The sequence below is a fragment of the Tursiops truncatus genome, chromosome 17 (genome assembly GCF_011762595.2).
Source record: "Tursiops truncatus isolate mTurTru1 chromosome 17, mTurTru1.mat.Y, whole genome shotgun sequence".
NCBI classification, from domain to species: Eukaryota; Metazoa; Chordata; class Mammalia; order Artiodactyla; family Delphinidae; genus Tursiops; species Tursiops truncatus.
In genome coordinates this window covers 42,104,041-42,124,108 of record NC_047050.1, presented here as the reverse complement: position 1 = coordinate 42,124,108, position 20,068 = coordinate 42,104,041, and the positions used below count along the sequence as shown (strand labels likewise).

The 20,068-nt window shown below is 36.6% G+C and overlaps 1 protein-coding gene and 1 long non-coding RNA gene across 4 annotated transcripts in view; one reads left to right on the top strand and one right to left on the bottom strand.

Moving 5' to 3' along the window:
* VPS13B (vacuolar protein sorting 13 homolog B) overlaps positions 1-168 on the bottom strand; it is a 797,029-nt gene extending 796,861 nt beyond the window's left edge. Inside the window, exon 1 of the mRNA XM_033843006.2 lies at positions 16-168. The gene's annotated coding sequence lies outside the window, so the exon portion shown is untranslated. The remainder of the gene's footprint in view (positions 1-15) is intronic.
* LOC141276919 (uncharacterized) lies at positions 69-19,567 on the top strand. Of its 3 annotated transcripts, none has more exons than XR_012327283.1 (5): positions 69-980; positions 5,634-5,838; positions 7,124-7,303; positions 8,366-8,421; positions 11,469-19,567. It is a non-coding gene; the product is annotated as an uncharacterized lncRNA (long non-coding RNA). The 3 variants fall into 3 exon arrangements; XR_012327285.1 differs by having other exon boundaries at positions 70-980; positions 5,673-5,838; XR_012327284.1 differs by lacking the exon at positions 8,366-8,421 and having other exon boundaries at positions 72-980.
* Positions 19,568-20,068: the final 501 nt, after the last annotated feature.

Below are 20,068 nucleotides of genomic sequence, written 5' to 3'. Positions count from 1 at the left end.
TCGAAACAAACTAACCCTCCACCGCCACCACTCGACTCCGCAGCAGGGCCGGAGTTCTCAGGCTGGAGAAGCCATTCAGTGCCTCTTCTAGGAGGAGACCGCTGGCGCTCGACCAGCCTGCGTCTCCGCTCCTACCCAGCCAGTGGTTCGCACAAAGCTCTAGGAAGTGCGCGGGGGAGGTGGGCGGACCGGTAAAGCGGAGACACCGGAGATCCGGAAGTGGTGCTGCGGCAAGAGAGCAGCTGAGGTGGATATCGAGTCCGAGTGAGGAAGCACGGAGGGCCAATAGGTCCGATGAGGAGGAAGAAAGCGGGTCCTAGTGTTTAAAGCCCTGAAAACTAAGTGGTTTTTGTTTTTCTTAGGAAATGGAAGACCTGGAAAGAACTTGGGTTCAGTGCGCAGAGCAGTAGCAATAAGGCTGCAGGTGGGGTGGGGGGTAAATTTAGATCGAGAGCTTCATTCGCGGGGGGAAAGGAGAAGTTAAGGGATCAGGATTAGGAGACTGCGTTTTGACCAAACGTGCAGACGAGCTCTCGCGTTCTTTTACTTTGGCGAAGGAGTGGTTTAGTATGTTTAAATTTGTGCGGGGAAGGAATAAAGAGAAAATCGTGGAGGTCCATTGGATTGCAGTCCGATATATGGAACTTCAGAGAAGCGGTAGGAATAGCAGAAGGAAGTAAGACTCTTAGAGAAAGTGAAAAGAAATAGCTGATAGATAATGAATTCAAAGTTTTTTAAGGGTCAGTATTGGTTTTATTAGGCTGAAATGAATGTATAAAATACTACCTTTCCTTCTAGTACTTTGCAAGCTTACGAAGTCAAGAAACTCAAACACCCAACACCGGATAAACACCTATATACTGGGCTTAAAGGGATAGCATAGGACATGCTGCCTAATTATTGACCAGTATTTACTATTTTTGGTAACCTCTGAAGAAGACACCTACCACTGCATTTTGAAAATAGACTTTCCTTACAAGGTTATTAAAATATCCACCCATGTTGTTGTTGCATTTAATTGAAAACACTTCCTAAGTAAATTCCTAAAACTCTTTATTGGAATTCGATTTAAGATTTCTTTTCTTTTTAATTTTTGAATTTTATTTTTTTTATACAGCAGGTTCTTATTAGTTATCCATTTTATACATATTAGTGTATGTATGTCAATCCCAGTCTCCCAATTCATTGGTGATATGATGAAGTTGAGGTTTCTTGAAAGAGTTTTAGAAACTGCCATAGGAAAGAGGCATAAGTGAGGATGCCAAGGTGTTTAGATCTATTTTGTTAATGAAAATAAGGAACTAAGTTTCAAAAAGAAAGAAGGTGGGGTGGTTGGAGAAAGAGGAAGGAAGGAAAGAAAAAAAAAGGAAAGAGAAGCAGCTAATGGCTAATTCAGAGCAGCTGTCCTCTCACAAAAAGCCTTGATGAGTAACCCAAGTAACTTGGGTCTTATTAAAGCCTACTAAATCAGCCAAGTAAATTATCCAAGGAATTAGTTATCTGCTTCACCTGAAAAGTGAAGAGGTTGAAACCATGGCTCAGAAGTTTTAATATAAATGGTTGCACTAATTGTTTGAAAGCCCTAGGTGGTCTAGAGCAGGAGCTCCAAGTCCTGTTATTCTGCTAGGGAAGAAAAAGGGCCTAGTCTTATTTGTGTGGCAATTTAATAAATGAGACCAATATATTAAGATAAATTAGCCAGATATTTTTAACAACTTTATTGGACTATAACTGTTTACAATAGTGTGTTAGTTTCTGCTTTATAACAAACTGAAACAGCTATATGTATACATATATCCCCGTATCCCCTCTCTCTTGCAACTCCGTCCCACCCTCCCTATCCCACCCCTCTAGGTGGTCACAAAGCACTGACCTGTCCTCCCTGTGCTAAGCGACTGCTTCCCACTAGCTATTTTACATTTGGTAGAATATAGAAATCCATGCCAGTCTCTCACTTCGCCCCAGCTTATCCTTCACCCTCCCCCGGTTCCTCAAGTCCATTCTCAACATCTACATCTTTATTCCTGTCCTGCCCCTAGGTTCTTCATAGCCATTTTTTTTTAGATTCCATATATATGTGTTAACATACGGATTTGTATTTCACTTTCTGACTTACTTCACTCTGATAACAGACTCTAGCCCCATCCACCTCACTACAAATAACTCAATTTCGTTGCTTTTTATGGCTGAGTAATATTCCATTGTATATATATATATATATATATATTCCACATCTTCTTTATCCATTCATCTGTCGATGTACACTTAGGTTGCTTCCATGTCCTGGCTATTGTAAATTGAGCTGCAGTGAACACTTTGGTACATGAATGTGTTTTTTGGGGGGGTTTTTTAACATCTTTATTGGAGTATAATTGCTTTACAATGGTGTGTTAGTTTCTGCTTTATAACAAAGTGAATCAGTTATACATATACATATGTTCCCATATCTCTTCCCTCTTCCAGCTCCCTCCCTCCCAACCTCCCTATCCCACCCCTCTAGGTGGTCACAAACCACCTAGCTGACCTCCCTGTGCTATGTGGCTACTTCCCACTAGCTATCTATTTTACGTTTGGTAGTGTATATATGTCCATGCCACTCTCTCACTTTGTCACAGCTTACCCTTCCCCCTGCCCATTTCCTAAAGTCCATTCTCTAGTAGGTCAGTGCCTTTATTCCTATCTTGCCCCTAGGTTCTTCATGACTTTTTTTCCCTTAGATTCCATATATGTGTGTTAGCATATGGATTTGTTTTTCTCTTTCTGACTTATTTCACTGTGTATGACAGGCTCTAGGTCCATCCACCTCACTACAAATAACTCAATTCCGTTGCTTTTTATGACTGAGTAATATTCCATTGTATATATGTGCCACATCTTCTTTATCCATTCATCTGTTGATGGACACTTAGGTTGCTTCCATGACCTGGCTATTGTAAATAGAGCTGCAATGAACACTGTGGTGCCTGACTCTTTTTGACTTACGGTTTTCTCAGGATATATGCCCAGTAGTGGGATTGCTGGGTCGTATGGTACTTCTATTTTTAGTTTTTTAAGGAACCTCCATACTGTTCTCCAGAGTGGCCATATCAATTTACATTCCCACCAACAGTGCAAGAGGGTTCCCTTTTCTCCACACACCCTCCAGCATTTATGGTTTGTAGATTTTTTGATGATGGCCATTCTGGCCGGTATGAGATGATATCTCATTGTAGTTTTGATTTGCATTTCTCTAATGATTAATGATGTTGAGCATTCTTTCATGTGTTTGTTGGCAAACTGTATATCTTCTTTAGAGAAATGTCTGTCTAGGTCTTCTGTCCATTTTTGGATTGGGTTGTTTGTTTTTTTGATATTAAGCTGCATGAGCTGCTTGTAAATTTTGGAGATTAATCCTTTGTCAGTTGCTTCATTTGCAAATATTTTCTCCCATTCTGAGGGTTGTCTTTTGGTCTTGTTTATGGTTTCCTTTGCTGTGCAAAAGCTTTAAGTTTCATTAGTTCCCATTTGTTTATTTTTGTTTTTATTTCCATTTCTCTAGGAGGTGGGTCAAAAAGGATCTTGCTGTGAGTTATGTCATAGAGTGTTCTGCCTATGTTTTCCTCTAAGAGTTTGCTAGTGTCTGGCCTTACATTTAGGTCTTTAATCCATTTTGAGTTTATTTTTGTGTATGGTGTTAGGGAGTATTCTAATTTCATTATTTTATATGTAGCTGTCCAGTTTTCCCAGCACCACTTATTGAAGAGGCTGTCTTTTCTCCACTGTATATTCTTGTCTCTTTTATCAAAGATAAGGTGACATATGTCCGTGGGTATATCTCTGGGCTTTCTATCCTGTTCCATTGATCTATATTTCTGGTTTTGTGCCAGTACCATACTGTCTTGACTACTGTAGCTTTGTAGTATAGTCTGAAGTCAGGGAGCCTGATTCCTCCAGCTCTGTTTTTCTTTCTCAAGATTGCTTTGGCTATTTGGGGTCGTTTGTCTTTCCATACAAATTGTGAAATTTTTAGTTCCAGTTCTGTGAAAAATGCCAGTGGTAGTTTGATAGGGATTGCATTGAATCTGTAGATTGCTTTGGGTAGTAGAGTCATTTTCACAATGCTCATTCTTCCAATTCAAGAACACGATATATCTCTCCATCTATTTGTATCATCTTTAATTTCTGTCATCAGTCTTATAATTTTCTGCATACAGGTTTTTTGTCTCCTTAGGTAGGTTTATTCCTAGATATTTTATTCTTTTTGTTGAAATGGTAAATGGGTGTGTTTTGTTCATTTCACTTTCAGATTGTTCATCATTAGTGTATACGAATGCTAGAGATTTCTGTGAATTAATTTTGTATCCTGCTACTTTACCAAATTCATTGATTAGCTCTAGTAGTTTTCTGGAAGCATCTTTAGGATTCTCTATGGATAGTATCATGTTATCTGCAAACAGTAACAGCTTTACTTCTTCATTTCCAATTTTTATTCCTTTTATTTCTTTTTCTTCTCTGATTGCTGTGGCTAAAACTTCCAAAACTATGTTGAATAATAGTGGTGAGAGTGAGCAACCTTGTCTTGTTCCTGATGTTAGTTGGAAATGCTTTCAGTTTTTCACCATTGAGGACGATGTTGGCTGTGGGTTTGTCATATATGACCTTTATTATGTTGAAAGAAGTTCCCTCTATGCCTACTTTCCAGAGGATTTTTATCATAAATGAGTGTTGAATTTTGTCAAAAGCTTTCTCTGCATCTATTGAGATGATCATATGGTTTTTCTCCTTCAGTTTGTTAATATGGTGTATCACATTGGTTGATTTGCATATATTGAAAAATCTTTGCATTACTGGGGTAAACCCCACTTAATCATGGTGTATGATCCTTTTAACGTGCTGTCAGATTCTGTTTGCTAGTATTTTGTTGAGGATTTTTGCATCTATATTCATCAGTGATATTGGCCTGTAGTTTTCTTTCTTTGTGGCATCTTTGTCTGGTTTTGGTATCAGGGTGATGGTGGCCTTGTAGAATGTGTTTGGGAGTGATCCTCCCTCTGCTATATTTTGGAAGAGTTTGAGGATAGGTGTTAGCTCTTCTCTAAATGTTTGATAGAATTCGCCTATGAAGCCATCTGGTCCTGGGCTTTTGTTTGTTGGAAGATTTTTAATCACAGTTTCAATTTCAGTGCTTGTGATTGGTCTGTTCATATTTTCTATTTCTTCCTGGTTCAGTCTCAGAACATTGTGCATTTGTAAGAATTTGTCCATTTCTTCCAGGTTGTCCATTTTATTGGCATAGGGTTGCTTGTAGTAATCTCTCATGATGCTTTGTATTTCTGCAGTGTCAATTGTTACTTCTCCATCTTCATTTCTAATTCTATTGAATTGAGTCTTCTCTCTTTTTTTCTTGATGAGTCTGGCTAATGGTTTATCAATTTTGTTTATCTTCTCAAAGAACAAGCTTTTAGTTTTATTGATCTTTGCTATTGTTTCCTTCATTTCTTTTTCATTTATTTCTGATCTGATCTTTATGATTTCTTTCCTTCAGCTAAGTTTGGGGTTTTTTGTTCTTCTTTCTCTAATCGCTTTAGGTGTAAGGTTAGATTTTTTATTTGAGATGTTCCTTGTTTCTTTTGTTTTTGTTTTTGTTTTTGCAGTACGCGGGCCTCTCACTGTTGTGGCCTCTCCCGTTGCAGAGCACAGGCTCCGGACGCGCAGCCTCAGCGGCCGTGGCTCACGAGCCCAGCCACTCGCGACATGTGGGATCTTCCTGGACCGGGGCACAAACCCATGTCCCCTGCATCGGCAGACGGACTCTCAACCACTGCACCACCAGGGAAGCCCTGTTCCTTGTTTTTTAAGGTAGGATTGTATTGCTATAAACTTCCCTCTAAGAACTTCTTTTGCTGCATCCCATAGGTTTTGGGGTGTCGTGTTTTCATTGTCATTTGTTTCTAGGTATTTTTTGATTTCTTCTTTGATTTCTTCTGTGATCTCTTGGTTGTTAAGTAGTGTATTGTTTAGCCTCCATGTGTTTATATTTTTTACAGATTTTTTTCCTGTAATTGATATCTAGTCTCATAGTGTTGTGGTCAGAAAAGATGCCCGATACGATTTCAATTTTCTTAAATTTACCAAGGCTTGATTTGTGACCCATGGTATGGTCTATCCTGGAGAATGTTCCATGAGCACTTGAGATGAATGTGTATTCAGTTGTTTTTGGATGGAATGTCCTATAAATATCAATTAAGTCCATCTTGTTTAATGTATCATTTAAAGCTTGTGTTTCCTTATTTTCATTCTGGATGATCTGTCCACTGGTGAAAGTGGGGTGTTAAAGTCCCCTACTATGATTGTGTTACTGTCGATTTCCCCTTTTATGGCTGTTAGCATTTGCCTTATGTATTGAGGTGCTCCTATGTTGGGTGCATAAATATTTACAATTTTTATATCTTCTTCTTGGATCGATCCCTTGATCATTATGTAGTGTCCTTCTTTGTCTCCTGTAATAGTCTTTATTTTAAAGTCTATTTCGTCTGATATGAGAATTGCTACTCCAGCTTTCTTTCGGTTTCCATTTGCATGGAATACCTTTTTCCATCCCCTCACTTTCAGTCTGTATGTGTCCCTAGGTCTGAAGTGGGTCTCTTGTAGACAGCATATATATGGGTCTTGTTTTTGGATCCATTCAGCCAGTCTGTGTCTTTTGGTGGGAGCATTTAATCCAGTTACATTTAAGGTAATTATCGATATGTATGTTCCTATTACCATTTTCTTAATTGTTTTGGGTTTGTTATAGTAGGTCTTTTCCTTCTCTTGTTTTTCCTGCCTAGAGAAGTTCCTTTACCGTTTGTCATAAAGCTGGTTTGGTGGTGCTGAATTCTCTCAGCTTTTGCTTGTCTGTAAAGGTTTTAATTTCTCCATCAAATCTGAATGAGATCCTTGCTGGGTAGAGTAATCTTGGTTGCAGGTTTTTCTCCTTCATCACTTTAAATATGTCCTGCCACTCCCTTCTGGCTTGCAGAGTTTCTGCTGAAAGATCAGCTTTTAACCTTATGGGGACTCCCTTGTGTGTTATTTGTTGTTTCTCCCTTGCTGCTTTTAATGTTTTTCCTTTGTATTTAATTTTTTTTTTTTTTTTTTGCAGTACACGGGTTTCCCATTGTTGTGGCTTCTCCCATTGTGGAGCACAGGCTCCGGACGCGCAGGCTCAGCGGCCATGGCTCACGGGTCCAGCTGCTCTGCGGCATGTGGGATCCTCCCTGACCGGGGCACAAACTCGTGTCCCCTGCATCGGCAGGCGGACTCTCAACCACTGCACCACCAGGTAAGCCCTGTGTTTAATTTTTGATAGTTTGATTAATATGTGTCTTGGCATGTTTCTCCTTGGATTTATCCTGTATGGGACTCTCTGTGCTTCCTGGACTTGATTAACTATTTCCTTTCCCATATTAGGGAAGTTTTCAACTATAATCTCTTCAAATATTTTCTCAGTCCCTTTCTTTTTCTCTTCTTCTTCTGGGACCCCTGTAATTCGAATGTTGGTGCATTTAATTTTGTTGCAGAGGTCTCTGAGACTGTCCTCAATTCTTTTCATTCTTTTTTCTTTATTCTGCTCTGCAGTACTTATTTCCACTCTTTTATCTTCCTGATCACTTATCCGTTATTCTACCTCAGTTATTCTGCTATTGATTCCTTCTAGAGAATTTTTAATTTCATTTATTGTGTTGTTCATCACTGTTTGTTTGCTCTTTAGTTCTTCTAGGTCCTTGTTAAACGTTTCTTGTATTTTCTCCATTCTACTTCCAAGATTTTGGATCATCTTTACTATCATTACTCTGAATTCTTTTTCAGGTAGACTGCCTATTTCCTGTTCATTTGTTTGGTCTGGTGGGTTTTTACCTTGCTCCTTCATCTGCTGCGTGTTTCTCTGTCTTCTCATTTTGCTTGACTTACTGTGTTTGGGGTCTCCTTTTCGCAGGCTGCAGGTTTGTAGTTCCCATTGTTTTTGGTGTCTGCCCCTAGTGGCTAAGGTTGGTTCAGCGGGTTGTGTAGGTTTCCTGGTGGAGGGGACTAGTGCCTGTGTTCTAGTGGATGAGGCTGGATCTTGTCTTTCTGGTGGGCAGGACCACATCCGGTGGTGTGTTTTGGGGTGTCTGTGACCTTATTATGATTTTAGGCAGCCTCTCTGCTAATGGGTGGGGTTGTGTTCCTGTCTTGCTAGTTATTTGGCATGGGGTGTCCAACACTGTAGTTTCCTGCTCATTGAGTGGAGCTGGGTCTTAGCATTGAGATGGAGATCTCTGAGAGAGCTTTCCCCACTTGATATTACATGGAGCTGGGAGGTCTCTGGTGGACCAATGTCCTGAAATCGCCTCTCCCACCTCAGAGGCACAAGCCTGACACCTGGACGGAGCACCAAGACCCTGTCAGCCATACGGCCAGGTACGTGGGGAATTTCTTCCCTTTTGGGAAGTCTGAGGTCTTCTGCCAGCATCCAACAGGTGTTCTGTTGTAGTTGTTCCACATGTAGATGTATTTCTGATGTATTTGTGGGGAGGAAGGTGATCTCCATGTCTTACTCTTCTGCCACCTTGAGTGTCTCCTAGCCAGATATTTAAAATAGATCTTTTACTATGATGTATAAACAAAATAATAACTAATCATGGAATACTAAACATTTTTTGTGCTATTTTTCTCTTGGAGCCAAGAAAAAAATTGCCGAATTCCTGCCTTGGAAAAATTATCTGAGCACTGACTTTTTTTCTTTGGTTTTAAGAATCAAAAAGTAGTGGTTTTCGACCTGTGTTCTGTTGTGCCCTGTTCCTTAAGTAGTCAAGATACATTTCATTCCTTTTCACTAATATGTTTCCTTCATTGCTCATGCTTTTTTTTAACATCAAATAAGTAGCCCTTCCCAAATCTCCTATTATATTTTTTTATTGAGATATTCCCCCCACAAAAAATATATTTTTTAAGTCTCAATAAGCCTTTAAGCCATGTTGGTTATATAGGCAATAGTTCTCCAGAGTCAGGTGAAGTTTTTTGCTTTTCTTAATTAATAAACCTTATTTATTTTAGAGCAGTTGTAGGTTCACGGAAAAATTGAGCTGAAAGTACAGAGAGTTCCCATATAATCTCTGTCCCCACACACATAAAACCTTCTCCACTATTGACATTCCCCACCACAGTGACATTTATTAAAATTGAGGAACCCATGTTGATGCATCATTATTACCCAAAGTCCATAGTTTACAGTAGGGTTCACTCTTGATGTTGTAAATACATTCTATGGATGTTGTACACTGCTAATGAAAACTCCACAGTGAAGAGGAATTTAGAAATATCCAGCAGAGCTGAACATACATATATTGTAGCACTTCCACTTGTAAATAATATAGAGAAAGTCTTACATACATGAACAAGGAGTCTTGTTTAACAGTATTTTGCAGCATTAATTTTAATAGTAAAATAGTGCAAACAATTGAATATCAACAGGAAAAATGTGGTACATTCATATAATGAAATTTATAGTAATGAAAATAAATGAGTTAGAGCTATGTCTTTCAAATGTTTTACCTACAGTTAGAAATATAGTTTACACCATGACTCAATTTATATGTAAAAAGAGAGAGAGAAAGAGAGAACTTTCACAAAACTATATTTAAATTGCATGTGGTGCACATGTGCATGTGGTGCATTCTATTTTCTCTGTTATTCTATTTCTTTTTTTCTAAAGTAGTTCATGACCTACTAAATTGATTGCGCTACTAATGGTTTGCAACTCAGTCTACGAAACAAACACTGAACAAAATTATATATTTAACAACATTACTAAATCTGAAAAATATAACATTGAGAAAAAATAACAATAAGTATAGCATATCATATTTATAATATATATAAACATATATATGGCATTCCAAGATATATATGGCTCTATATTATGATAGCTACATATTTATAAATAGTATTAAATATTTTCATGACAAAGAAAAACACCAAATTCAGGATAGTAATTACCTGTAAAGAAGAAGAGATGGAAGAATAAAACAAGGGAAGGGAATACAGGGTACTTCAACTGTATCTATAATGTTTTTTAAAATAATGCAAAATATTAATATTTGAGAGTTAGGTGGTAAGTACATAGGTGTTTTTGTATGTTTATATATGTACAAAATACTTGATAACAAAAGATTAATCAATTAGACCAACATTTCTCAAGTTTATATTACGCCTTCAAAAAACCATAAAATCCCACCTTTTCTAAGAAATTATATATTTTCAGACATTTGATTATATTAATAACAGAGTAAATTTTAAAGAAACAAAAGTTTTAGTCATATTTTAGGGACTATCTTAAGGATATCCTATTTTGCCAGGCTAATTAATAGTGATAATAGGGGTAGTGGGCTGAATGGCAGCCCCACAAAAGATATGACCACATCCTAATTCTCAGAACCTGTGAATATTACCTTGGTAATACAGTAAGAGATTGAATATTACCTTATATAGCAAAATATGTGATTAAGAATTTGGAGAAGAGGAGTTTCTAGATTTTACCGTGGGCCCTAAATCCAGTAACAAGTGTCCTTATAAGAATGAGACAAAGGAAGATAACAGACAGAAAAGGAGGAGGCAGTGTGACCACAGAGTCTGGAGTGATGCAGCTCTGGGCCAAAGAATGCCAAGAGCCACCAGAAGCTAAAAGAAGTAGAAATAGAAGAAGAAGAAGAATCTTCTTCCCCCACAGCCTCCAGAAGGAGTGCAGCCCTGCTGACACCTTGATTTTGGACTTCTGGCCTCTGGAACTACAATAGAATAAATTGTGCTGTTTTAGGCCACCCAGTTTGCAGTAATTCGTTACAGCAGCCGCAGGAAACTAATATACTAGGTCAGATTGACAGGGGAGATAGTCTTCATATAATATGAAGATATTAACCCTGAGCTAGCAGAAGAACATAAATTAAGATTCTTATCTTGAATGGCCAAAAGACTTCAGACAGAAACTCAATGAGGACCATTTTACAGGGAAAGACTGGATATCTCTCCATGAGGTCAGGGTTTTATGATAATTAAATAATTGAAACATTTCTTTACCTGAGGTGGACCCAATATTTTAGGAAGCAAACTTAAAGGGAAATATATTTGGTGTGGTGATTTTATAGGAAATCTATATCCAGAAACTTGATTACGGAGATGAGGGCTGAACACTTTTCTTTCCTAAGTCAACATCAGAAACATCCTTAAAATATTTTTGTGCACAAATTTCCTTTTTGGTTGCATTGGTTTTTAAAAATATGTCCATAAATTCTTTAATAATAACTCTTTTAAAAAGTGGAGCCTAATTCCCCTTTCTTTGAGTATGGGTTGTATTTAGTGACTCACTTTTAAGGAATTCAAGGAGGCAGAAGTGACAATATGTGATTTCTGAAAGTAGGACATAAAAGGCATTGTGACTTCTTCCTTACTCTTTGTATTATTTCCTCTAGGAGAAGCCGGCTGCCATGACATGAGAATGCTCAAGCTTCACTAGGGGAAAGTTAACATGGCAAGAACCTGAGGCCTCCTGCCAAGGGGCAAGGATGAAACTGGGGTTTTCTGTCAACAGTCAGCCTTAAGATGATCACAGTCCTTGCTGACATCTTAACTGTAACTTCATGAGAGACCCTGAGCCAGAATTACCCAGCTAGGCTGCTCCTGAATTCCTAAACCACAGCAGAAATTGTGAGATAAGTGTTTATTATTTAATCTTCTAGATTTGGGGGCAATTTCTTACATAACAATAGGTAACTAAAATACTGACAGACCTTCCAAATAAAGTGCCAATTTTGTTCAGAATAAATTAATAAAATGAATATCCCAATTATCCTATGGTTTTCCAGAAGTAGTTATGTAATAAATAGTTCATAACAATACTATTGTCACATAGTAAGCTTAAGAATAATATTATTTGTTGAGTATTTAATATGTACTATGAATTTTACCAGTGAAAAAACTTAGCCTTTGAGTACTATGCCTAATCTATTAAGAGTAACTAGCTTTTGAATTCATGTCCCTCTAAGTACACATCCCACGCACTTAACTATTCTCTTACTCTGCAAGACCTTCAAATTTTTGAAAACTTTGTCTCTGTTTATTTCTTTTATTTCTAGACTATCTCAAGTTCCTTTGATCTTTTCTCTTTCAGTCTTCTTACTATCCTAATCTACTTCCTCTGAATGCACTTAAGTTTGACGATGTTCCGTTTAACATTTAGTCCCCAGAATTGAAAACAATAATGTGATATGATCAGTACAAAGTATCATAAGATTATTACTTCTCATTATTTACAAAATGTACTCATAGATAAAGCCTGAGTTCACTAGCTATATCACACCCTAGACTTGTATTAAGACCATGATCAATTAAAACTTGCAAGTCTTCCACATGAACTGTGGCCATATGAAGATTTCCTTCTTTATCTACATGCTGGCCTTTAATTCAATAGAGATACTGCCAAGAAAATAAAAAGGCAAGCCACAGACTGAAATATTTTTAAAACACATATCCATCAAAGGAGTTTTATCCAGAATATGCTAAGAACTCGTATCCCTCAATCTCTGTAATAATGAAAAGCAAAAACCAATTTAAAATGGGCAAAATATTTGAACATGCACTTCTCCATAGAAGAAAAATGGATGGCAAACTGGTATACATAAAAAGATGCTCAACATCATTAGTCATTAGTAAAATATAATATAAAACTACAATTAAATACCACTACACACATACTAAAATGGCTGAAATTTAAAAGGCTGACCATACCAAGTGTTGGTGAGGATATAGAGCAACTGGAATGCTCATACACTGCTGTTAAGAATGTAAAATGATACAACTGTTGGCTGTTGTCCGAATGGCCATTGTTTTTCATTGTTGGAAACAGTTTGGCATTTTCTTAAAAAGTTAAATATTCACCTACCATACAACCCAGCTATTCTACTTCTAGGTAGTTACCAAAGAGAAATGAAAGAATTAGTCCACAAAAAGATTTGTACAAAAATGCTTAAACAGGATCATTTGTAATATCTCAGATCATTTGGAAGATCATTTGTAATTGTAATGGATAAGCAAGTTGTGATATAATGGAATACCATTCAGCAATACATTAACTATTGATACATGCAACAACATGGGAAAAAATCAAAATAACTATGCCAAGTGAAACAAACTAGACAAAAAGTGCAATATTGTACTATTCCACTAACATAAAATTCTAGAAAATGCAAACTAATATTTCATGACAGAAATTAGATCAGTGGGTGCAGTCAGATAGGGCTGTAGAGTTGCATAGGACTACAAAGTGGCATGTGGAAACTTTTGAAATGAAAGCGATGAAAATGTTTGTTTTCTTCATTATGGTGATGAATTCACAGATTTATACATCATCAGATTATGAATTTTAAATATATGCAGTGCATTGTATATCAATTATATCTAATAAATAAGTCTGTTTTTAAAATATAAATGAGTTAGATCTACCTGTGCTAGCCTAGAAAGAGTCCACGATGCCAGGGCAGCATTATTCATAACAGCCAAAAAGTGGAAACAATCCAGATGTCCAGCAATTGATGGATAAATAAATAAAATATGTTATATCCATATAGTGGAGTATTATTTAGCAATAAAAGTTATACTATTTAGCAATAAAAGAAGTACTGATACTTCTTTTATGCAACATGCATGCCTAGAGCTCAATGCATGCTCAGAAAAAGACCTGAGTGGACCCTAAGCTTGCACCTCTAAGGCTGATCTTTAGGGTCTGCACAAGCAGGAAGTAAAAAGCTAAGACAGAATTAGGTGGCCTGTCCAAGCACTGAAGGACTGTCTCTGCTCAGAGCCAATCTGAGAAAATAAGGAGAGTGTGGCGGGTTTTTTTTTTTCTTTTTGGCTCCAGGCACTTAGGGAAATCTCTGTCAGGTCACTAACTGACCACTGATATAATGCAACAGAGATTCAGTAACCACACACAAATAAGAAATATAGTCTTTGCAAAAAGAGTATGGGAATGTCACTAGAGAAATGGATGATTGTAGTCATCAACAAGCCACAACAGCAAACTCTGGGGAGGGAGGAGAATCTGCTTTCCAGAGTTATAATATCAAAATGTTCACTTTTTGACAAAAAAAAATCACAAGGTATACAAAGAAACAGTAAAGTATGGCCCATTCAAAGGAAAAAGGTAACAGAAACATTCCCTGAGGCAGCCCAGGCATACTAGGCAGAGACTGTAAGTCAGCTATCTTAAATATACTCAAAAGCTAAAGGAAACCATGGGCAAAGAACTAATAAAAAAAGCAGAAGAACAATATATGGATAGAGAATATCAATAAGGAGACAGAAATTATAAAAAGAAACCAAATAGAAACTCTGGAGCTAAAAAGTACAATAGCTAAAATGAAATTCATTAGAAGGGTTAAGAGCAGACTTGAATAGGCAGAATAAAGATCAGCAAACTTGAAGATAGGACAACGGAAATTATCCAGTCTGTGGAGCAGAAAGAAAAAGAATGAAAAAAATAAAATTAACAGAGCCAAAGGGACTGTGGGACACCATTAAATATCTCATCACGTGAGAGTCCCAGAAGAGAAAAAGGGACAGAAAGAATCTTTGAAGAAATAATGGCCAAAGACTGCCCAAATTTAATGAAAGACATGAATCTATACATCCATGAAGCTCAACAGACTACAAGTAGGATAAAGTCAAAGAGATTCACACCAGGACACATTATAATAAAACTGTCAAAAACTTGCTGAGAGATTCAGCAAGCAGCAAGAGAAAAGTGACTTGACATGTTCAGGAGCTTCTTAAAAAGATTAACAGCCTATTTGTCATCAGAAATCATGGTAGCCAGAAGGCAGTGGAATAACATATTTTAAATGTTCAAAGGGAAAAAAAACTGTCACCCAAAAATTCTATACCTGGAAAAGCTATTCTTCAAAAATTAGGGAGGAATTAAGACATTCTAGATTTTAAAAAAAGCTGAGGGAGTTCACTGCTAGCAAACCAGCCCTTTAAGAAATGCTAAAGGGGGCTTCCCTGTTGGCACAGTGGTTAAGAATCCGCCTGCCAATACAGAAAATGTGGGTTCGAGCCCTGGTCCAGGAAGATCCCACATGCCACAGAACAACTAAGCCCATACGCCACAACTACCGAGCCTGCGCTCTAGAGCCTGCATGCCACAAGTATTGAAGCCCACGTGCCTAGAGCCCATGCTCCGCAACAAGAGAAGCCACCGCAATGAGAAGCCTGCACACCACAACGAAGAGTAGTCCCCACTCACCGCAACTAGAGAAAAGCCCATGCGCAGCAACAAAGACCCAACGTAGCCAAAAATAAATAAATAAATAAATAATTTTTTTTAAAAAAAGAAAAAGAAATGCTAAAGGGACTCCTTCGAGTGAGAGAGTGGCATGGACATATATACACTACCAAATGTCAAATAGATAGCTAGTGGGAAGCAGCCTCATAGCACAGGGAGATCAGCTCAGTGCTTTGTGTCCACCTAGAGGGGTGGAATAGGGACGGTGGGAGGGAGATGCAAGAGAGAGGAGATATGAGGATATATGTATATGTATAGCTGATTCACTTTGTTATACAGCAGAAACTAACACACCATTGTACAGCAATTATACTCCAATAAAGATGTTAAAAAATTTTAAGAATAAAGGGACTCCTTCAGGGAAATGAAAGGACACTACACAATAACTGAAAGCCATATAAAGAAAGCAAGAATGCCAGTAGAGGTAACTACATACGTAAGTGTAGAAGTCAGTATTATGATATTTTTGGTTTGTTACTCTTCTTTTGTTTCTTATATGATTTAAAATACATAAAATTATTTATTTATATACTATTTGTAAATATATGTTAATAGGCAATAATGTATAATGACATAATCTGTGACAATAACAAAATAAAATGGGGAGACAAAGCTGTTCAGTAACCGAGTTTTTTTATGCTGTTGAAGCTAAGTGGGTATAAATTCAAACTAGATTGTTAAAACTTTTAGATGTTAATTGGAAGCTCCAAGATAACTACTATGAAAATAACCGAAAAATATACTGAAAAAAAAAAAAAGAAGGGCATGAAAAGATACAATAGAAAAAATTCACTTAGACACAAATGAAGGCAGTATTTGTGTTTTAACGAACAAAAAATATATATAAAACATAAAGGAAACAAATAGGAAAATGACAGAAGTAAATCCATCTTTATCAGTATTACCTTAAATGTAAATGGATTAAATTCACAAATTAAAAGACAGAGATTGGCAGAATGTGTTTCAAAAAGAAAAGAGTGATCCAACCATTTGTTGTCTACAAGAAACTTACCTTAGATCCACAGACACAAATAGATTGAAAAATGAAAAGGTGGAAAGAAATATTATACGCAAATGGTAACTAAAAGAGAGCTTGGATGGCTGGATTAACATCAGACAAAATAGACTTTAAGTCAAAAATTGTTGAGACAAAGATGAACAGTATATATTGATACAAGGGTCAATTGATCAAGAAGACAGAATAATTACATCCTGTAAGAAAGCAAAAGCAGGTGTTCATGAATGGAAATATTATTATTGTTAATATTATTAAGATGATAATACCACCCAAAGCAATATACAGATTCAATGTAATACCTATCAAAATTCCATGGCATTTTTGCAGAAATGAAAAACCCATCCTAAAATTCATAAGAAATTTCAAGTTACCCCAAACAGCCAAAGCAATCTTGAAAAAAATAGTTGGAGGTCTCTCACTTCCTGATTTCAAAGCTACAAGTAATCAAAACAGTGTGGTACTGGCATCAGGACGACACATAGACCAGAGAGCCCAGAAACAAACTCTCACATCTGTGGTTAATTGATTTTTGACAACCATGTCAAGACCACTCAATGGAGAAAGAATAATCTCTTCAACAAATGATGCTGGGAAAACTCAATATCCACATGCAAATGAATGGCTTTAGCCCCTTATCTCACACAACAAACATTAGCTCAAAATGGATCAAAGATTTAAATTTAAGAGCTAAACTATAAAACTCATAGAAAACACAGAGGCAAATCTACATGGCCTTGGAATTGACAAGGGTTTCTTAAATGACACCAAAAGCACAGGCAAAAAAAAAAAAAACGTAAATGGAATTTCATTAAAATTTAAAACTTTTGTGCAGAAAAGAACACTATAAAGAGAGTCAAAAGGCAACCTATAGACTAGGTGAAAATATTTGTAAATAATATATCTGATAGGATTTAATATCCAGGACGTATAAAGAACTCTTACAACATAACAAAAAGACCAACAAGTCAATTTGTAAATGTGCAAAGAAATTGAAAAGACATTTCTCCAAAGAAGACATACAAATGGCCGATAAGCACATGAAAAGATGTTCAATATCATTAGTCATTAGGGAAATATAAATCAAAAACATAATCAGATGCCACTTCACACCAATTAGGATAGCTATAATTTTAAAAAGGGAAAATAAGTATTGATGAGGATATGGAGAAATTGGAACCCTCACACATTGCTGGTGGTAATGTAAAATGGTGCAGTTGCTGTGGAAAAGAGTATGGTAACTTTTTAAAAAAATTAAACATAGAATTACCATATGATTCATTAATTCCACCTCTAGGTAGATACCCCCAAAGAATTTAAAACAGAGATTCAAACAGAAACTATATTCTGCTACTATGATATATCATAGCAGTATTATTCACAATAGCCAAAAGATGGAAGCAACCCAAATGCCCATCAACGTATGAATGAATAAACAAAATGTGGTATATACATACAATGAAATATTATTCAGTCATAAGAAAGAATGATGTTCTGATACATGCTACAACATGGTTGGGCCTCAAAAACATTATGCTAAGTGAAAGAACACAAAAGGTCACATATTATATGGTTTGGTTTATAATAAATATTCAGAATAGGTATATCCGTAGAGACAGAAAGCAGACTAGTGGTTGACAGGGGCTGAGAGAGAGAGGAATGAGAAGGCACTGCTCAATGAGTATGAGGTTTTCCTTCAGAATGATGAAAAAGTTGCTGAACTGAATAGAGGTGGTGGTTGCAAGACTGTGTCACTGAACTGTACACTTTAAAATGGTTAATTTTATGCTATGTAAATTTCACCTCAAAAAAGAATATACTTTACATTTATAATGTAAAACTAATAAAAGACCTTTTAAAAATATATGCTGAATTAAAGACATCAATATGTACCCACGTTTACCTTAATATAGATGCAGTTGGTTACACAAGTATTTATAGATATGTGTATGTACGTGTACAATTACTTCCTTGCTTTGCCAGTTGAGAGGATATAGATGCAATGACACACCAGTAGCAATGTTCACACCTAGTGCCTACCTCTTATTCTCTAACACCATTCTCCGATAAAAGGACCCAGAGCTCCTTGGAGACCTGGCTAGTTTTAGGACTCTGGCAGGGAATATACAAGATGAGCCTGGAGCATCCTGTAGTGCCAGATATTAAGGAAGTGATACACACACACACACACACACACACACACACACACACAGAGTAATAGGGGTATGTCAAAAGGACATAGGAGCCAACTGCAAGAGCTCCCAATGGCCAAATCTGGAAAATATGAACAAAAATCTAAATAAAGTAGTATAGAATTATGAACTAAAGCATAAAATAAATATCCTATACAACATACTGACTTTAATAAATAATTGAATGAATGAGTAAATTAATGAGGGAGAAAAGACAAATCTCACTTGCAGAAGAACTCCAAACAACTTATGCACATACCCAAGGAGATGGAGCATAACTTCTCACTCCTTAAGTGAGGGCTGAACATAGTGAATTCTTTCAAAGAGTACAGTATGAAAAGGTGAAAAAGGGTGGGGGAGAGTAACTTTACGGTGGAAAAACCTGAAAGCCACTACCAGCTGATTAAGGTCAACACCAACAGTGATAGGTCATGTTGATAGTATGTACCCTTGATAAGACTGATGAAAATGGCATTTTACCTCTGTAGTCTTTCTTCTGAAAACCCATAACCAACATAATCATGAGAAAACATCAGACAAATCCCAACTGAGGAGCATTCTACAAAATACCTGACAATACTCCTCAAAACTGTCAAGGTCATTGAAAACAAGGAAAGTCTGAGAAACTCATAGCCAAGAGGAGCATTAGGAGACGTGACAACAAAATGTAATGTGGAATCCTGGATGGGATACTGAAACAGGAAAAGGACATCAGGTAAAAAGTAAGGAAATTGGAAAATGTATGGACTTTAATTAATGATAATGATTGTTCATTGATTGTAACAAATGTAACCATACTAATGTATGATATTAATAATAGAGAGACTGGGTGTGAGGTATGAGAACCCTCTGAACTATCTTCAGAATTTTCTTATAAACCTAAAACTGTTCTTAAAAATTATACACATATATAGTTATAGTCATATTCTTACTTAGGACAGTAATTAATGCAGATGGAAGCATATCAAACTTACAGATCTGAGTCCCTAGCCTGACTCTACCCATGATATGCTTCATGATTGCAGTAAGTCACTTTAAATCTCTGGATATTAGTTAACTCACCTTATATTTCACAGACTGAGGGACATTTAAGTCTCTTTAGAGTCTAAAGTTCTATGAACCCATGATTCTATTACTGTACTAACCCAGTTATATCTGAAAAGAGCACATGGGAAAATGAAGAAGCATTCAAATGACTTTGTAATGCTTAAGAAAACATCAAGTTCACTAAAATTAAAATAATTTTTTAAAAACTGACCATTTCATTATAGTAACTCAAATGTTATCACACAGAACTTATGAAGTTGTGCAAAGTGAAGGCAGGACTCATTACCTAGAGACAATGAAAGCTTCTTATAAATTACCTCACTATGCCACAGAATAAATTTTATTTAAACTTATATCATCCCCCATTGATGTATCATTTTGTACATAGAAGGTGCATAATTTTTGCTGTAGTATTTTGAAAACATATAATGTAGTGTTATTTTAATCACCTGATGTTAGAATTATTTGAGGATCTTT